Source organism: Pseudonaja textilis, chromosome 3, assembly GCF_049901715.1.
Source record: "Pseudonaja textilis isolate UNSWEBS1 chromosome 3, rPseTex1.2, whole genome shotgun sequence".
NCBI classification, from domain to species: Eukaryota; Metazoa; Chordata; class Lepidosauria; order Squamata; family Elapidae; genus Pseudonaja; species Pseudonaja textilis.
In genome coordinates, this window is record NC_141992.1 from 112,760,982 (window position 1) to 112,780,813 (window position 19,832).

The following is a 19,832-nucleotide window of genomic DNA, read 5'->3' on the forward strand; positions in this document are numbered from 1 at the left end:
CGCTTTCTTTGCCTCGAAGCTCCCCAGAAAGTAGGCACAGAAGGGAGGGCTGGTAGTCAAAGCTCGCTCCGTGGTTCTGGGACGTGAGGAAGAGGGGTGGGCCTTAGCGACTCCCTCCGCGGCGGGAGGCGAAGAGGGCTGGCCGGCTCCAATTCCACACCCTTCCCCGCGAGGGCCGGAGGAGGAGCAACAACCGCGGCAGCAACTGGCCGCTCGCACATGCAGCAGCTTCGGCGCCGCCTCCCGGCCAGGTCTTCCAGCGGGGGACCTGCTGCTGGCGCCGCTCTCCGCTCCCTTTCCCATCCCGCTAATTTCCTCGTTTAGTGTCTCGGAAAGTGCTGCCGGCGGGCGATCCCCTTAGCCCCGGGGAGCCAGCCGTCCAGGGTCTGTGCCCCACCCGCCTTGCAGCCGCTCTTTTAACTCCCCCACCTCTCCGGAACCTTCCCGAGCGCTCCGGGTTGCCTCCTGAGGTGGGTCGGCTGTGCAAGTCCTACTCCATCCGAGCCCCTTTCGGAGGATAGTTCTGCGGCGGCCACAGTCGCGTCGCCTCGCACTTCTTCTGCCCTTTCCTTGAAACGGAGGTGTGCAAAAAGTGAAGCCTTCCCGACAAAGGTGAGAGTCGGTCGCGCCCTACAGCCTCGCCCTCCCTCCCTCTCTCTCCGTGTTTATTGGAAAGGATAACGGCTTAGCCGATTTCAGTCGCTTTGTACTTACTTCAAGTGGCGGGCAGGCTCACGAAGGTACGTCGCTGAGGTCGGGAGGTTTGCTCCGAAGACTTTTGCCTGGCATTTATTTCCTCGCTAGGCTTTGTCGCGGTTTCACCGAAGCGAAATCCGCGCGTACGCGGGATCGCGTCGAGGGTGTGTGGGCGCCTCGCGTTGCCTTCCGAAACTAAACATGGGACGCCTTGGACTCTTCTGTGTGTCGGTCTGAGGAATGCGAGGGAGGTAGAGACGCGGGGCGGGGGTGGTTTTAAAGGAGGTTTACTACAGGTCTCCTTGCCCCGTAGGCAGAGAAACTTTGGATTTGGGTAGTGTCACTTCACACGCTTTTCCAAACGCTCGTCGGTGTATAGTAGCTCAACTTTGGTATCTGCTTTGAAACGTTTGCTTCCAGCATCCTGCAGCTTTGAGAATTTGTGCCCTTGTCGGCAGGGGGCGCTTGAAGTGAGCCTCTCAGGGCAACTTCTTCTTGTTGTTGTTGTTATTATTATTATTATTTTAAAAACCTCAGATCGAAGAAGAGTTTAGTGACGTGCAAAGAAAACAGAGGAAATGCAGTTCCGCAAAACTGCTCTCCGTGTTCCTTTGTACTCCTGAACTTTTATTTTTATTTTTAAAGGAGGTATTTGCTGGCTAAGTTCTTTTAAGATTCACACACAGCAAATAAAAGTGATTTCTAACTAGGCTTTAGCAATAGCACCCAGACTTATGTACAGCTCCACAGTGCTTTACACTGCTCTCTGAGCGGTTTACAATGTCACCACATTGCCCCCAATATTCATTTTACTGATCTGGGAAAGATGGAAGGCTGAGCCACCTAGAACTGCAGGCTGTGGGCAGAGTTAGCCTGCAATACTGCATTCTAACCACTGTGCCACAAGGTGCTATACTCCTTGTTCTCAGTAAAAGAACAGTTCTGTAATGGAGTCCTACATATGCTTAATAGGATGTAAATAAACCTGAATTTTGAGCATCTTAAAAGTTTCTTTTGGGCTGATCTTGCCTCCTGATGACTTTGTGAACACATCTGTTAGAAAAGGCTGTACAGAAAGGGCTTGCTATTTTCTGGATATCTTTTCAACTTCCCCTTGTGGGATTCACTAGGAGGTGCTGATTCAAGTACTAACTAGGTTTAAGTCTGCCTTGTTTGGGAAGATGACTAGCCAAGATGACTAGCTTGTAGTGTTGTAAACTAAGAAAACAAAAAGCCAAGATATTATCTATCTGTGTTTTAAAATATATTTTGCATCATACAGGAAGCAAAAATATAAGACAGTAGCCTCTCCCCCAATATCTTCATGCATAAATCTTGCATATTGTACTGTGAAGTTAAATTGCCAATATTTAAGTCAATTTATATTCTTTTAACAATTTATATTATTTTCTATTAAATATAAGAACTAGAATATGCAACTCTGAATTCTGTTCAAGATTCCCTGCAATAAATATTTTAAATATCAAAAGAGGGATATGTTGCAGTATCATTTCAATTATATTGAATTATAGAAGTGTACACTATCTTGTCCTTGTTCTATTAATCTCCAAGCTATTGCTGTATTATGTTAAAATAGGCATCTACAAGAATCTCTTCAGCTTATTGGAGCTCAGATTTGTCTAGACAAAATTCATTCATTTTACATACTGGTGAGTACCATTTTATGCATACATAAAAACCCAATTCACCATTTACAAAATAGCATTATACATGCAAAAATCTGCTGCTTAGCAAACATTTACTTTCATGTATTACTCCAGTGAACCAATGCACATAAAGTATCTTCTTTTTAAAAGGGAGCTATCAAAGTAACACAACACTATGTTGTATCAGCTAGTGTTATGTTCAAATACCACATACAATTTATCTGTATTTATCAGTTTCTTGCAATAGATACAAAATATTTCTGTTGAAATAATACATTTAAATTTATAAAACTACATTAATGTTCACTTAGCAAACAATTCAGTTCTTTACACCATGTCTCTGTATATTCTCAAATATCAAATTAATATTTCCCAACAACTGTTTTAAGCAGTTATTATTGGCTTATTAATTTATATTGAAGTCCTGTAATACTAGAGGGAATTCCGGGAGTGCTTAATATGGCTTCTCTACACTTTTTCAGGAAATGCTTCTTGCGTTCTATTACAAGAAATAAATATCACCTGATTTGGTTGATAGTATGTGTATGTTCTTCATGTCATATTGATTCTCCAACAAAAAGATAGCTTTGCTATTCTCCAATTTGGCTTTCCCCATTTCTTAACTGAGCATGATTGTAAAAATTAACAAGCAGGCAGGGTAAGAAAAATAGAAGGTAAAATTCTATAGTTTTCAGGGAAATTGGAATCTTTTGGGGAGCGATATATGCTCATTCTAAAATGGCCCATGTGGCCAATTTTCCAGTGCACCAAGAATAATATTGGACCAACAATCAAGTAGCAAACAATACCCCAATCAAAGAACTGCCAAGCAAGCCAACTGTAAACAACAGCACAATCAAGGAACCAACAAGACCACTCCCACCAGCAGTGACAGGGCAAGTCACTAAAATACAAAATGAGGAGAAACTCCACTCCCTACTAGCACTGATAATGTTATGCAGTTTGGTAATGAGACGTCTGCAAGAAAACAACCAAGCTCAGAGAGTACAAAGAACCCCACAGATCAACCCTGAGCCACAAATATTCTCTTCTATTGGTACAATAGGTGGATCTTGCAATTCCTTCACCTGAAAAAGAAAACATGCCTTCCTTAACTGACTCTAGAAATTTTCTGAATGAAAACAGGATTGTTTTGCCAAATAGACTTCTGAAATAGCATATGAAACCTCTGTACGTATATCTTAAGAACATATGGAGGCATAATATGCAAGTATGGTAAACATTACCATGGTGAAATATTCATCTTTCAAATATGAGTTTTCCCCACATACTCAGTTTAAATGAAGCTCAGCTGCCTAAATCTATTGCTGTTTTTCATCACAATATATTTATATTCAGCTTAACCATCTGAGTTAAGCTTGAGGTATTCTCAGTCCAAGATGAATTATTGTCTTTGGGCACCATCAAGACTGTCCAGAAATAGTTGATTTTGAAGACTTAATAGCTCCCTAAGATATCAATTCAGATGTAAACCAATTAATATACCCAGAAAGGGTTCCCAGATCATAAATTAATTTTGTTGCTTTTGGTTTGTAACCCTCAGACTTTTATCAATAAATAGCAACATATTGTCTAAAAATGGGGTTACTTTGCTTTTTATACCGGTATGAATTAGAACATAAATTTCAGTGTGGCCTTTGATCTAACTATAGTTGCTAATGGTTCTAAACTAAATCAAACAGTAAAAGAGAAAAGAATTCTGAGGGAAAATAAAACTTTGAAAAAAATTTAAAACTTGCATTGCCGATACATTTTATCAAAAGCCTTCTCAATATCCAATGAAATATTGACAGCTGGATTCACCTTAGGATTATTTACAGCTGTAAAATGTGTCAGTATCTCATCTACAAGAAATAAACCCAGCTTGATCAGGATGTACCAGGTGTGCTAGTATATTATCTTCTTGGGTTGGTTGGCAAGTTAATAAATTTTCTAAATAAATACCATTTCTCCATTTTTATTCATTGATGAAATAGGTCTATTTTTAGTACAACATAAGATCATCCTAATTTGGTTGAGGACTAACAGTCCTCTAAGCTAATAGAATACCAGATGCAAACATTCTCATAAATACTGAATAGTTTAGAAGCTGAAATACTGGTAGCGTATTTGGTTTATACTATTATTTATGTAAACCAAGTTGGCATTGGCGTTATTCTTTATATTATCTATCATATTATGCTTCATATTATCATACTCTGCTTGAATAAAAAGATAATGATTTCTTCAAGATGACCTTGCTCCTTGTGATTGCATCCATTCAATTTTCTTGCCAACATTATAGAAATATTTGCTATTGCCTTATTCCATGATGCTTTTTTCAATTTTCCAGTCTGGTGAACAGCCATGGAATTCCAAGTGATTTCCCATCCAAGTTTTAACCAGGGCCAAGTTGCTTAAGCTTTTAAGAATTGCCAATTTGAGCTAGACTCTGCTACCTAGTGTAAGATCAGCTTTTTGACTCCATGTCTAGTGAAAACTGAGCTAAAAGAAACATTCATTTCCTACCAAATCCTTATGTTTTTTTTTTGTAAAACCTTGAAATATTAAATTTGTGTCTTCATGCATTATGCAGCATTTGTCCTAACTATTGAAATAAAAACCTGAACTTTTGTTGCTTTATTGTGCCAAAAGTTTACATGATCATTGTTTGAATTTCAAAAATCTTGCTGTATCTGTGTTAGCTCACAGTCTACCTTTGCAGAAAGCAATTTGTTTGCTCTCATATTTGTCACTACTTTACTTTCAGTGCAATAGCATCAGAGACTATGATATTTAGCTACTTTAAAATTCAATAACATTAAAGCCAGATTGAGTTGCAAGTGGATTCCAGGTTATTTTACTTGTTTTATCCAAATACTTCATAACGACTCATAGATCAAATAATCAAATAACAATTTTGCAGTATAATAAAATACTATAACAGTTAAGCCCCAGAATGAAAAAAGCACAGAATTATGAAGATGGGATCTTAAAAAGAAGAATCATATATACCCTTAAATAGTGGAATGAATCACTGTATAATCTAAATACAGGTAATTACAACAGTTTGTTTAGTGACTCTTCAAATTTAGAACGGCACTGAAAAAAAGTGACTTATAACCGTTTTTCAGTTATGATCTTTGCGTCATCCCCATGATCATGTGATCAAAATTCAGATGCTTGGCAACTGGTTCATATTTATGACTGTTGCTGTGTCCCAAGGTCATGTGATCCTCTTTTGCAGCCTTTTGACAAGCAAAGTCAGTAGGGAAGCCAGATTCACTTAACAACTGGTTTATTAGCTTATCAACTGCAGTGATTCACTTAACCACTGAGGCAAAAAAGCTAGTAAAACTCACTTAACACATGTATCACTTAACAAGAGAAATTTGGGGCTCAATTGTGATCGTAAGTCAAAGACTATCTGAAGGTTCACACTACCATCCTTGGCAATGCCCTATCCATCACATACTGGAAGGTGGCAAACCCAATAAGGCCAAATGGAATTTTTGAAACTGTAACAGTTCTTAAGGGGCGGCAAAAGTCTTTCCCTTTGGATTCAGTTTCCAGTTAGGACTATCAATAACTCTAGGTTATATCAAGTATATGTATATATCTAATTCCTATTATCTAGCAAATACTGTAGTATTTTCCTGGTATGGCATGGCTTTCAGGTTTGGCTAATGTGTTCACCTCGCCATCTACTTATTTGCATTGATCAAATTTGATTTCTATAGGCATCCACCTCAGCAAACGACTCTGGGAAGCCCACAATTCAGAAACACATAGTTAAAAGCTTAAAATCATTTTAAAACAAAAACAAACCATTAAGACACTAAAAGCATTAAAATTTAGATTTGTCTAAACTCATCACTTAGCTTTCAGACTAAGACTATTCACTTTATGATTGTTATGAAACATATAGCCGTTGATGGCAGCTTTTCCTTTGTTGGTAATTTTTGAGTTTCAGCAATGGAAATCAGGCAGATGCTGCCATTACAGTATCACATAGAGAAGCTGTACGGGTAGCAGCAGAGCTGAATTCTGATCCTGGTGTAAGGGTACATGTGGGGGAAGTCTAATTTGCATTGACAATGATTTCCACCCAGCTCTGGGATAGGAGGAGAGCAAAGCCAAGCAGGTAAGGGAATCAGTCAGGAAGTCATTGAAAATTCGTTTTTTGTTTTTGGGGGGCCCATCTCTATCACCACTTTCTTTTTCTCATACAGCCAAATGAAAGAGGAGGGGGAAAGGGCTGAAACAGGAGCTTAGTAGACTGACCTTAACGCTGACCATGATCATGTGGGTTCTTTGTTATACCAAATGTTTGTAGGAGCTGGGAAGACTTCATGGTTGGCACTTGACTGTCTGGGTCATCTGCAGTCATGCATTACCAGCACATGGGAGGGACTTAATTTCCCTGGGGAACTGCTGACTTAATCATTTTTGCCATCTGAACAGGCAGGGTGATGAGTATGAAGCCCAAGACATTATTTTGATTGATTAACCCTTGAAGTTCTGGTGGGTTCTCTTTGTTTCTTTTGTGTGTGGATATTTTGTGTACTAGAGGTGAATATCAAGTTGCTGTTAGGTGTGAATGATATATTTAAGCATAAAACAATCCTCGCAGTGATTTAATTGACAGAAAATGTGCTGATTCAGAATTCTGAAAATAAATCTGCTAGGTTGATTTCTATGTTTATATATAGTCAAAATGCTAACTTTTTACAGAACCAAACAATTATGATCCTGAGAAGCAAATGGTTTAGATGGGTTTGTAACAAGCACACAATTAAAAACATTTCAGCAGCTTTCAGTAGTGCTATATTAAAGGAAATGTACTTTGTGGCATTTTGTTGTTGTTAAACCAAACTAGAATTCAAACAACCTGTTAAAATATTCTGTTGAGCATAAGGTTTACGTATCCTGTTTTAGGAGAGGCAGTTTAATGTTATTCTCCCATCTTCTATCCCCAGAGCAGACCTGTAATTACTAAACATGAGCATTGAGATGATCTTATGTTTTATGCCCACTGTTTTTCTTTCTGAGGTAGTTCAGCAATTGGTAATATATTACTTCTTTCAAATGCAACAGGATTCCTCCAGGGGAAGGCAGAATGGCATGGTACATAAAGAAATGGTGTTGCCTTCTGTTAGATCAGGGGTGTCAAACTCGCATCGTCACGGGATGTATCGGGGCTTTTTCCCCTTTCACTAAACCAGGTGGGGGCAGGGCCAGCACATGACGTATCCGGCCCTCGGGCCGCACATTTGACACCCCTGTGTTAGATGAACAGTTTTCTTAAAACTTGAATGTTATGTGTGATTGTAATCTGGCCTCTTTCTTGCTTTTTGCTGCTGTTTCTGTTTAAGCTGCAGATACCGTGACTACTGAGGCACTCAGCTGGTCTAGCCTCTCCATTGTGCAGCCTTCCAGATGTTGCAGAAGAACATACCCCACTACTCCTTATTATTAGCCCTGCCTGCCAGGGCTGCTTGAGAGTTGTGGTTCAGCAGCCTCAAAAGGCATGATCATATCTTAGGATATCATTTCTTTTGACAAGGCTGGTTGAATAAGTGTTTAGCTCAGCCATGGCAAGGAGGGCCACCTTTAAAACTTGCTGACCTTTAACCTAGACAGCTTAGGGCTGGAGTATTTTAGGCTCTGCCTGTCCCATTGAGAAACTGACCTGCTATTATGATCTGAAAATGTTCCTTGATGTTAGGGGATTGTTAATCTGGCATGCAGGAGGCCACCTTCTAAATTACTCCCAGGCTACAAATACAGTTCATATAGAGCTGTGTTTGGTACTATCCTCTTGGGGTATAAGGGTGCATCATCTTATTCTTATTATTCTTATTATCTTGCTTTTAATTCCCTAATTCTGTACAGTATTTTTAATTTTTAAATAGGCTTTACATTGTAAGTTTCCTAGAATCTGTTTTTGTCATTTCTTAATTATATCCTACTCTTCTAGAAGTTCAAGGTAGTACGCATGCCACTAAATTTTGTCCACAACCACAACTCTATGAAGAAGGTTAGGTTAAGACTAAATAAGTGGTTTAAATTTGTATAAGTCTGAGTCTTAGGAAATGGTAACGTGTAGCTGGCCGAAGCTAAGCAGGGTCAGACCTGGTTAGTAACTGGATGAGAGTACTAGATGGGGTACTAGTTCTGGAGAGCCTAAAAGCCAATCTGGGAGAAGGTTATGATAAACAATTACTGTATTCTCAAGAAAACCATATGGACGTATCTGTGCACTTAGCTTAACTAGGCACTTTTCAGTACAGCAGTGTTTCTCAGCTTGGCAGCTTTAAGGTGTGTGGACTTCAACTCCCAGAATTCCCCAGTCAGCTATGCTACACACCAGAGGAAGGCAAGCCTCCCAGAAGCAGCTTATTTCTAATCCTGTTCTTTAAATCACCCAGGTACCCTAAAATAGACAAATAACTATGCTGGCTGGGGAATTTTGGGAGTTGAAGTCCACACATCTTAAAGCTGTCAAGGTTGAATAACATTGCAGTATAGTATATAGAGCAAAGGAATTTCTGAAACTCTAGGTTTGAACAGTTTCTTGGAAGATGATTGGAAGGGCTAACCAGATATTGGGGACACTTTAGTCAGCGTAAATTGTGAGTTTGCTGATTCACAACCTTCTAGGGGAATGTATTTGTTTTACTCATTGCCACTTTCATCAGTGAAGTCTGATGAAACACAGACATCAGTCTCTGGCTGCTGGCCCAGCATCATTGTTGATCTGAATACTCATCTCAGTGCTTCCTTTAATATTACAAAATACTTCTGAACTATATTTAAAAGTACTGTACTGAGCTGAAAGATGAAAAATATAGAGAAATTAGGAATGCTACCTCAGTAAAAACAAGGTTGATCATGAATCAGCATTGGTAGATGACATAAGAAGAATGTTAATGTACTAAAAGACTAACCCTCCGCAATTATTTGATTCTTATTCCTAAGTAAAAGCTTTTTTTTTTAAAAAAAGCCCATGAATAAGATACAACTTCTATATTATTGTACATCTTTTACTGATATTCCTTGAGCCCTCTTAAACTCTAATTGGACAAAGGTGTGATATTTCTAAGTAATTATATATATATTTACATATGAGGTTTAAAAAAAACGATGAAACAAGACAACCAGTATAGAGAATCAATTTATTGGTGTAGGTCCTCTCCCCCCCCCCCCCCCAAATGGTACTTTATTTAAATCCTCCAGATGTTACAAATCACTTCATGTAAGATCTTTAGTCTAAGGTCTGATAATTTAATGAAGTGCTATTTTTGTAGCCTAGTTATTTTGTCCCCTTTGACAATCCTTGATCATTGTGAAACTTAGTTTCACCTTCCAAGTGGATTCTTCTGAGGTTTAATATTCTCAGTATCTGTTTTGGTTTGCTGGCAGCAGGTGCAGATGGCTGAGGAGAGCGATGACTCTGATGAGGGGCCAGGACCATCAGGGAGTAGATTGCTGCCTTCAGGGGTTGTGGGGGCTGGCAGCAGTGATGAGGAGGTTCCCGAGGAGCCTGTGCCAAGTGCGCGTGAGCACAGGATAATTCGTAGAAGAGAACAGCTGGAGCAGCACAGGCGACTCAGGAGTAAAGATGCAACGTAATGGCCCCTCCCTCCAGGGAATATAAGCCTGGTTTCAAAAGGCTTTTGCTTTTGCAAAAAGCAAAAATGTTCTACGGGCTCAGCATTGTGTGTGGAGACTCTGCCTTATCTGAAGAATTCTGTCAAGGCTTTTCTGATTGGACTAATTGTCTGCAAGCCATCTTTTATCTACAAAGAAGTTGTTTGTAGATTAAAGCTTGTGAATGTTTGAGTTGCTGCGTTTGTTTGAGATTTTCTTGCTGGTAACAGGGTTGGGTCAGAACAGTATCAGTCCTCTTGCTCTGTCTCTTGCATGCTTTGGCCCCGGGGCATCATGATCTTCAGAGCTTCTTGTTAATCCTCTACTTTATTCAGCAACTAAAGCTTTTTTCTTTCATTGCACAGTTTCTTGAAATGCTTTTGTTTGGAGGGGGGAACCCACGGCCTGTGGGCCATTTTGCACTTCCTCCAAGTCTCTGAGATAGAGCCATCAAGATTTACAGTCAAATGGTTGACTTTAAATGGTGTGAGTTTGTCTATTTTAGAGTTCTTGCTGATTTAAAGAATAGGATTACAAATTAGCAAATTGGATTGTCTTCCTCTGGCATGTAGTTTGTTGGATCTGGTTGTAGTAATTCTACTTTAAATCTACAGTGTGTCCTTGTAACATTTACAGGCCATTCTTACTCCATCTTATGTCAACTTGGCATTCCCTTTCTATGGCACATTTACTCTCTGGAGGTTTCTTTAGGCAGTATTCAATGGCTATCGAGTACAGTCAGTTCTTATAGTGTTTTTTTTTTTCCTTTTGGAATTTTTGCCATTTTTTTTGTGGGTAGGTGTCCTCTTACTGAGCATTCTGATTGTCTCTCTTTGCTTCTCAGTATTCCTGCTTTTGGCTCTATAGTTGCGAACTTTTACTGGATTATAATAATGCTTGAGTTGGAGGAAACATGCTTTCAAATAGTAGTTGGGGTGAGAACGAGAATGGGGTGATATGCTTCCATCCATCCCTTGCTTGGGAGTTCTCCAAAGGCACATGGTTGACCATGGTGAGAAATAAAATGTTGGACTAAAATGGGCTTTGGCCTGATCCATTAGGATAACCTTTCTGTGTGGCTCTCTGTGAATTTTTAAACCTATTTTAGTAAGCCTTTTGGTTGGGTGTAACCTCAGCCTCTTGGCTGTAGCCAAGCCTCCCACAAGCTTACAAGTGGGCCACAAAGTTCCCAAGATTGGAAGAAACTAAAATTTGGGACTTGCACAGCACCCCAAATTAGATTATTACCCACGTTTTTTAGGCAGAAAGTAGTTGATTCATTAAACAAATATCATGATAATTGCAGTCTTTTTTCTCTGCAATGATGGATAGGAATAAGAAGGAAGTTGACAGGATAATGCATAGAAAAAGATGTACTACATTCATCATGCCCAGTTAATATACAACAAAAATGTTTATTTCCAATTAACAGAAGGAGATTTGCACAATCATGTTATATAAATATAGCCTTTTAATTACCATGATGCTATTAGTACATAATACATAATTGCATAATTATATATGTATAATTACTTGTATTGTATAATACTGTATTATTTTAAAATCTACAATGGAATCAGAGAATTCTTGTTTTTGTGAAATTGCAGAAAAGGGTGGGGGTGGTGTAAAATACATTGGCAAAAAAAAAAAAAAAAAGCCAGACTACTATTGCTACCAGGACAAATTAGGGGAAGCCAGTGGAACTTAATTCACGTTGAAGAACTGTATTTTAATCCCCTGCCCCGCTTTCTCTATATAGTCTGTCTGTCATCATTTAGTCCCCCACAATTGGATAAATGCAGAATTTTCCATGATCGGCTCCAGAATCTCAGACCAGAAACCGTGGCCTGCCTTAATGCAATGTTAACCTTTAAGTTGAAGTGAGATGTCACGTGATTAGCGCTTTCAACAAGGCAGCGTATAATTGCATTGCTGCTACTGTTGGGCAACAAACCACATTTGCCATTGTTCTACAAAGCGCTGTTTTTAAGAAGAAGGGAAAAAAGCACTGTAGAAAAAGTAAGAAGATACAACATCTTTCATGGTTCTCATACTCTTCAAATGGGTTGGACCTGGAATCCCATAATCCTTAATCAGGATAGGCAAAAGATGATGATTGGGGAAGTTCGGATTAATTGATCTGGATGGCATCCAGTTGTAGGCAATCTGAGCAACAACAAAACAAAACACCCCACTCTGTGTTGGTAATGAATATAATTTGTCCCTGAAGCTCTTCTTTTTCTCCCCCATTTTCTTTTTTCAACCTCTGCAACAAAGTTAGAAAGGCACCTGACTGTGATAAATGGATGAGCTGAAACGTTGCTAGGAGGTATGCCATTGGGGGGAGGAGGAGAGAGGTAGCGATAACTACACCACCTGCTGTTTTTGCTCCTTAACTTGGGTTTTCTAACGCCCACTGGCAATGTGATGGAAGCACATCTGGATTTAAAGATCGTCATATTGGGGGGTGGGGGGCAAGATCAAAGTGGGGCTAAGAGAATTCTTATAGTTAGATAATTAATGGTTTCCCCTGTTTGCTGATGTATAAATACTTAAAAGAGGAGCATTGTTTTCTGTTCCTCTCTGCTCTTAAGCCTCCTCTTTCATATTCCCTCATGAAATCAGTTATAAACTACTATGCACACTGTTTTTGTCTTTCCCAATTTGTCTCTGTAAAGTATTGCTGACTTGAAAGAATGTGTGTTTTATCAGCCATACCAAAACATATTTCAAACTGACCTCTCTGTGACATATAGTTTTTGCCAGCTGTTCATGGTAGACTAGTTTTAACGTTTTAGCCCAGAGCGCTGCAGGATTGCCCAGCCAAGAACAGGTGGCAGATTACTGTTTTGAAGCTCCCTAGAAATCTGAAAATCCCTTAGAGTCTAAACAGATATTTGCAGGTAAAATTAGGAATTGTGGCGGCAGCCTTTCATGAAGTTTTTTTTCCTTTTTCGATCCAGGGAAGCAGCAATAAAAAGCTTGGGCGGTATGAGATTTTTCCAGGAGCAGAGCAAATACATCATTTGCCATTGTTTTGGCTTATGATGATGATGATGATGATTTTTACTACTACTAAATGAGTAAGTAGGAACATTTGGGATTAGCATATGACTTGACTTTTTCTCAAGTTCTAGCAAACAAATATATTGTAGGTCGTCCTTGACTGATGGGACCAGAATTTCCGTTGCCAAGCAAGGCAGTTAATTGAATGTCATACCTGATTTAAGACCTTTTTTGCTAGGATTGTTGAGCGAACCCCTACTGTTGTTAAGTGAATCGTATGGTTGTGAAGTGAATCCAGCTTCCATTGACTTTGCTTGTCAGAGGCTGGCTGGGAAACTTGCAAACGGCAATCACATGATCCCTGGAAGCTGCAACCATCCTAAATACATGCCAATTGCCAGCTGCCCAAATTTGGATCATGTGACCGTGGAAATGTTGCACTGATCATAAGTGCAAGAACTGATTATAAGTCACATTTTTCAGTGTTTTTGTAAATTCATATGGTCACTAAATGAATGGTTCTAAGTTGAGGACTGCTTATAGTGGTATGTGTTAGGTTAATATAGAGTCTAGAATACCATACCTTTGAGAACGTGTTTCAGATCTAGAGGAGTAACAGAAGTGAGTTTGTAAGTCTTTAACACAAAAATCCATTTTTTGAGTTTTCTTCTACCGTGAGTTTTCTGATGTTATCAGATTAATTTAAAGGGGGGGGGGAGTTAAGCAAATATAGCAGTCCTGTCAATTATTGTGCCCCTCTCCCATTCAACCAATTTGCAGACATGAACAACAATCAAGTTTGGAGTTCATTCACTAGCTTCCAAGTTGGCATAATATAAATAATTAAGGTGCTAACATTCTCTAATCAACTGACCCATAAGGTGAAAATATTTGGGACTCAAGTCAGTCTCTGGGACCAGGATTTTTACAGCAGTTAGCAAAGCTGGCTGAGGAATTCTGGGAATTGAAGTCCACAAATCTTAAAAGTTGCCAAGGTTGAAGACTCCTGAGCTATAGGGGTCTCCAACCTGCCCAAGGAGGTGATGGTACAGCTCTACAGAGGAATTAATTGAGTCTATCATCTGCACCTCTATAACTGTCTGGTTTGGTTCTGCAACCCAACAGGACAGACACAGAGGATAATTAGGACTGCAGAAAAAACAATCACTACCAATCTTGCCTTCAGTTGAGGACCTGTATACTGCACGAGTCAAAAAGAGGTCTGTGAAAATATTTACAGACCCCTCACACCCCTCAGATAAACTGTTTCAACTCCTTCCCTCAAAATGACACTACAGAGCACTGCTCATCAGTACAACACAAGAACAGTTTTTCCCCCGAATGCCTTCACTCCGCTAAACAAATAATTTACTCAATACTGTCCTATTTACAAAGTCTACACTATTACAGTTAATGTTCTCATTACTCCTTATTACCCATCTCCTCCCACTTGTGACTGTATGACTGTAATTTTGTTGCTTGTATCCTTACGATTTATATTGACTGTTTCCTAGTATGATTTGATTGCTTATTGTACCCTATGACTATCATTCAGTATTGTACCTTATGATTCTTGACTCTTGACGAATGTATCTTTTCTTTTATGTATACTGAGAGCATTTGCACCAAGACAAATTCCTTGTGTGTCCAATCATTCTTAGCCAATAAAGAATTCTAATTCTAATAATAGGTTATAGACATGCAGGGCATTTTTGGAGGCATCCAAATATCCTCTCCCATTTTGCTGTGCTCAAACTTGAGCTCACTCTTTAATTTTTAAATTGATTTTATTTATATACTCTCCCTTTTAATGGCAACGACTCTTGTTGGCATAGAAGGATGCCAACAATGACAAAAAATCAGCAGACCAAGTAATAAATGTCTGAGGTGACATAAATCATATCAATTTTAAAAAAGTAATAAAAATAACCGCTTGCTTAATCTCCCAGTCTAGTTACCTGGTAACTAGACTAGTCTTTAAAGCCCTATGGAAGGCTATCAGGGATGGATATGTGCTATTCTACTAGGCAAGAGCTGCCTGCGACAAAGGAGGCCTTCTCTTGGATCCATTTATGTATATAGTCCCACCTTTATCTTTTTTATAAACAACTCAAGGTGGCGAATATATCTAATACTCCTCCTTCCTTTTGTTTTCTCCTCAACAACAGCCCTGGGAAGTGAGGTGAGGTGAGGTGGACTGAGGCCCAAGGCCACCCAGCTGGCTTCCGTGGCTAAGGTGGGGCCAGAACTCATGATCTCCTGGTTGCTAGCCTGGAATCAGAACACAAAATTTGGAAATTAAATGAGCATGGTTTTTGAACAATAGACTACCTGACAATTATGGTCACAGCCAACCATTTTTCAGGGGGTGCCACCAGAAACTATGGCATGAGTTGGCAAGTCTTCCTGAGACAGTGCAAAAATAAAGACAGTATTGGCAAAGATTTGGGAATCATTGGATTTCATCAGAAGCTAGTTGCACAAATGTTGTCAGGTACCATTCTGTCATTGGAAGTCATGCTATCCTTCAGATTAATAGAGTTGGAAGGGACCTTGTGGACCATCTAGTCCAACCCCTTGCCCAAGCAGGAGACACTACACCATTTCTAACAAATGGCCGTCCAATCTCTTCCTGAAAGCCTCCAGTAATGGGGCGTTGGTTCTTACCTGATACGCTTCTTTTCGTAGAGCTGTTGAGAGTGTCCAGGTTGGGAGGAGCTCCAGTCTCGGCTCTTCCAGGCTGAGCTTGAAATTGAGGAACGCCCCCTCACCGTCACGTGGTCCTCGGGCGCTCCCCAGGTTTTTGCACAGACGAGAAGGAAGGTCCTGTTCTCATCACACTCAGGAAAAAAATATATTAGATTGCTCGGTCAAACAGCCAGGTTTCCCACCAGACGGCCTACGGTGGGGCTGGACACTCTCAACAGCTCTACGAAAGAGCGTATCAGGTAAGAACCAACGCCCTTTTCCATAGAGCTGTCTCGAGTGTCCAGGTTGGGACATACCAAAGCTTGGCTAGTCCTGCGGGTGGGGCCCCGTCTGGTATAGAATCTCTCCTGGAACCCTGATGACCCGCTGGAAGGCATGCCCAACAGGAGAAAACCCTGGATATTGGGATGTCTCAACAAGTGGCCTAGAGAGGAGGCGGAGCTATCCGGGAGGCAGTCCCGCCAAAGAGGCCAACAGGTGTGCACTGGGACCGGGATTCAAGAAACTGGGAAGACCGACCCGTGTGGGGAATTCCCTGGGAGAACTCTGGGACAGAGAGAAGGAGGGGAGGTGCAGAGATCTGTGTGAGGCCGGGAGCGCAAGAAGGGACCCGGCTAGCATTGAATGGGGGTAGATGTGTTGCCGACCAGGCGCCCAGGGCAGGGTGAGGAGGACAAGAGTGCTCCTGGGGTAGGAGCCTGTTGCAAGCAGGGGTTAAAGATCGGAGTAGAGGTAGGCCTTCTCGCACTCCTTCCTCTTTTTTTTTTTTTTTTTTAAAGGACAAGCGCCTGAGGGCGACTGCATTATCGAGAACGACGGAACGAACCTCTCCCGGATCCCCGGGAGGGCTTCCTGGAAGGATTACCTCCGGACCCATCCGGCTCCGCTCGGTAGGGAGATCTATAGGGAGAGGATCGGTAGTATCTGGCAAAGGAGGAGGAATGAGAAGAACCCTGGCGAGGAGAGGGGGAGCCTCTGAAGTCGGACCTCCTAGAGAGGGAAGGGAGGTACTTGCGCTTGTTCCGGGTCTCGGCCAGGAATGGGTCGAGAACCGGTCCAAATAACTTCCCCCCAGAGATGGGGGCTGTTGCTAGCTTAGTCTTGTTTTTAACGTCCGCTTGCCAGTGGCGGAGCCAGAGTAGACGGCGGGCGGTAACCTGGGACGAAATGGCCCTGGTGGAGAACTTTGCCGCCTGGAAGGTGGCGTCTGCAGCTCGGCCGCGGCCAGGATCTTGGCAATGTCCTGGTGCGCCCTGAGATTGGCTGTGGGGACATGCTGCTTGAGCTGCTGGAGCCACTTGATGGAAGACCTGGTGAAAAACGACGCGGCAGTGGAAGCCCTGACTGCCCAAGCGTCAGAGAGGTGAGCGGCACAGGGCCAGTTCAGCTCGCTTGTCCTCGGGCTGGAGAGCATCGAGTGAGTCGCTGGGAGTAGAGCGGGAAACCAGGCCTACCACGGGCTGCGTCCACGGGGAGGGATCGAGCAAGGTGGAGAACTGCGGTTCCAGGTTAAAAACCGCTTGTCCTGGGTGTTGGGGGGAGGAGGCCCCGAGGAGGCCAGCTGCCTAGAAACCATGTCTGAGAATATGGGCGGGACAGGGATCACCTCAGTTTCGCCACGGGCTGAGAGAAGAGAGAGTCGGGAGGAACCCCTGCCGCCGCCGGGTTGGGTGGGGAGGGGGTTCAGGCCCGAGGTGGTCCTGGCTTTGAACAGGAGGGACCTAAATAGGTGTGGTTTAAAGAGCCCTAGAAACGCGGGCTGACCTGGAGGAGGCCCTCGTCCTCCGACATGTCCCCTTCTAGGGGACCTGTTCCCAAAAGAGTTCACTGCCTATGAGGGACCTCATGTCAAGGTCCTGCTCGTCCCCAAAGAGGGAAGGGTCCCGGGTTCTTGGGCCTCCATTCCCTCCAACTCCAAAGGTAAGGTTAAGTCCTCTTGGGGAGTTGCTTGACCATGCGAGGCCGCTGATCCTAGGGCCTCGGGGGCGCAGCCGAGGAGCCAGGCCGGCCAGCTGCTGCATCTGTTGTGCTACCCTTTGCCGGATGGCCAGCTCCATAGCCTGCATTAGGTTTTCGGGTATTTCCGCCATGGGGAGAGACTCCTCCGGGCGCAGTTCTACAGCAGTGGTGGGCAAGGTGACCTCAGGGGCCTGTCCAGGCTGTGGGGGAGAAGCAGAAGCAGGAGGGGAGGGGAGAGGAGGATGGGTGGAGGTTGATGGAACGGAAGGGTCCCGGGGCACAGAGCTTGACTCCTGAGAGCGTCTGTCAATTTCCCTTTCGAGGGCCCTGTGTCGCCTGAGGGCATCCCTTTGGGAAGCTTTGGATGGTTCCTGTGCCTGTTTGCGCAGGTGGTGGGATTTGGCCTTGGCCTTCAGAGAAGTGCCACGAGAGGTATTGTCGTCTGCCATCTGGAGAGGAGAGAAAAAAGGAAAAAATTTTTGGTTAATGCGAGGCGGTTAACGGGTCTGGGTACAGCCAAAGCAGAGGCTGGAACTCCCAGTGCTCGTGTTGCACCCCCTTTTTGTCAAGGCCACAGAATTGTTCTGTAACGTGTTGGGAAGTAGGGCCTAGCCCGGGGCCAATCGGCCAGAGTAAACGCCAAGCTGTCCCTGCCGGGCGAACCGGGGAAGGGACATGGCAAGCAACTAACTCCTTAGTTGGGGGAGACTTAGGCAGGATTGCAAGGTATTTGAGCAGTCCCAGGATCTGCCCAGGAGTCAGGAAAACAATGCGGCCTACTGGTAGGCCTCTGAAAAAAAAAAAAAAAACCAATGACCCTGAGGCCGCAGGCAGAAGGGAATAATGTAAGCTGAAACCAGGTCTGGATGCGGCCTACGGGAGGCCGGGAATCCCAACGCACGTTCCACGCCCCCCTTTTAGTCAAAAAAATTTTTCTGTTTAAAATAGAGGTTTGGTACGAACCAGGGCCTAGCCCAGAGACCAATCAGCCAGAAAGGTGAACGCCAGGCAGCTACCCCTGCCGGACGGACCGGGGAAGGGGTGAGGGGGGCAGAGCTGCTACTTCGCCTGCTGGGGAAAGAAAGGCTGCAGGGCCAACAGACCCTATTTCTGCAGGAGGCCTTTGGTGGAATGAAAGACAGGCTGAGACGAGGGAATCCCAGGCTGCCTAATAGTCAGTTAAGGCTGCGGCCTGTAAAGGCCTCTAGTAATGGCAGACGGCCATGCGGCCACTCCCAAGATGGCGGCCGCCCAGGGCACACCCAAGATGGCGGCCGTTCCAGGGCACACCAAGATGGCGCCGTTCCAGGGCCCACCCAAGATGGCGGACGCCACAGGGGGCCCGAGATGGAGGCCGCAAACGGAGGCAGCCCCAGCGGCGGTAAACTCCCAGGGAAGATTAGAGCCTTTGGGAGAACCAGGGAAGCGTACCCTGGGCTAGAAGGCGTCGCGGGGGAACAGCGGCTAAAGCGAGGAGAGGCAGGCAGGAGCGAAGCGGCCTCGCGCGGAGCGATTAGGCGGCAAACGAAGCTGGGGGCAGCGCTCGAAGCGCTGCGTTTTCTCCCCTAAGGAAACAGTTCGGAAGTTAAAAACACTCCTGGGGAGTTCAAACCTGAAGTCCTGCGCTGCCTGCGGTGATCCAGTAGAAAGCGATGAGAAGGAGAGGCCTAGAATGCTGAACGACCGGAGCAAGGGAAAAACAGCCTGTTAGCCACGAGGCTGAGCAAAAAACTGGGGAGTGCCCGAGGACCACGTGACGGTGAGGGGCGTTCCTCAATTTCAAGCTCAGCCTGGAAGAGCCGAGACTGGAGCTCCTCCCAACCTGGACACTCGAGACAGCTCTATGGAAAAGAAGCTCCCACAACTTCTGAAGGCAAGCTGTTCTATTGGTTGATTGTTCTCACTGTCACAACATTTCTCCCTATTTCTAGGTTGAATCTCTCCTTGATCAGTTTCCATCCATTATTCCTTGTCTGGCCTTTGGGTGCCTTGGAAAATAGCTTGACTCCCTCTTCTCTCTGGCAGCCCCTCAAATATTGGAACACTGCTATCATGCCTCCCTGGTCCTTCTCTTCAAGTTCCTGCAACCATTCATCATATGTTTTAGCCTCCAGTTTCCTAATCATCCTGGTTGCTCTTCTC

At 43.2% G+C, this 19,832-nt stretch overlaps 1 protein-coding gene across 3 annotated transcripts in view; it reads left to right on the top strand.

Annotated features, from left to right (window-relative positions):
* The first annotated feature begins 245 nt into the window (after positions 1–245).
* Positions 246–19,832, top strand: part of SEMA5A (semaphorin 5A) — a 195,431-nt gene continuing 175,844 nt past the window's right edge. Inside the window, exon 1 of one of the 3 annotated variants that reach the window (XM_087930659.1) lies at positions 246–612. The gene's annotated coding sequence lies outside the window, so the exon portion shown is untranslated. The remainder of the gene's footprint in view (positions 613–19,832) is intronic. The other 2 variants (XM_087930658.1, XM_087930657.1) reach the window with 2 other exon arrangements.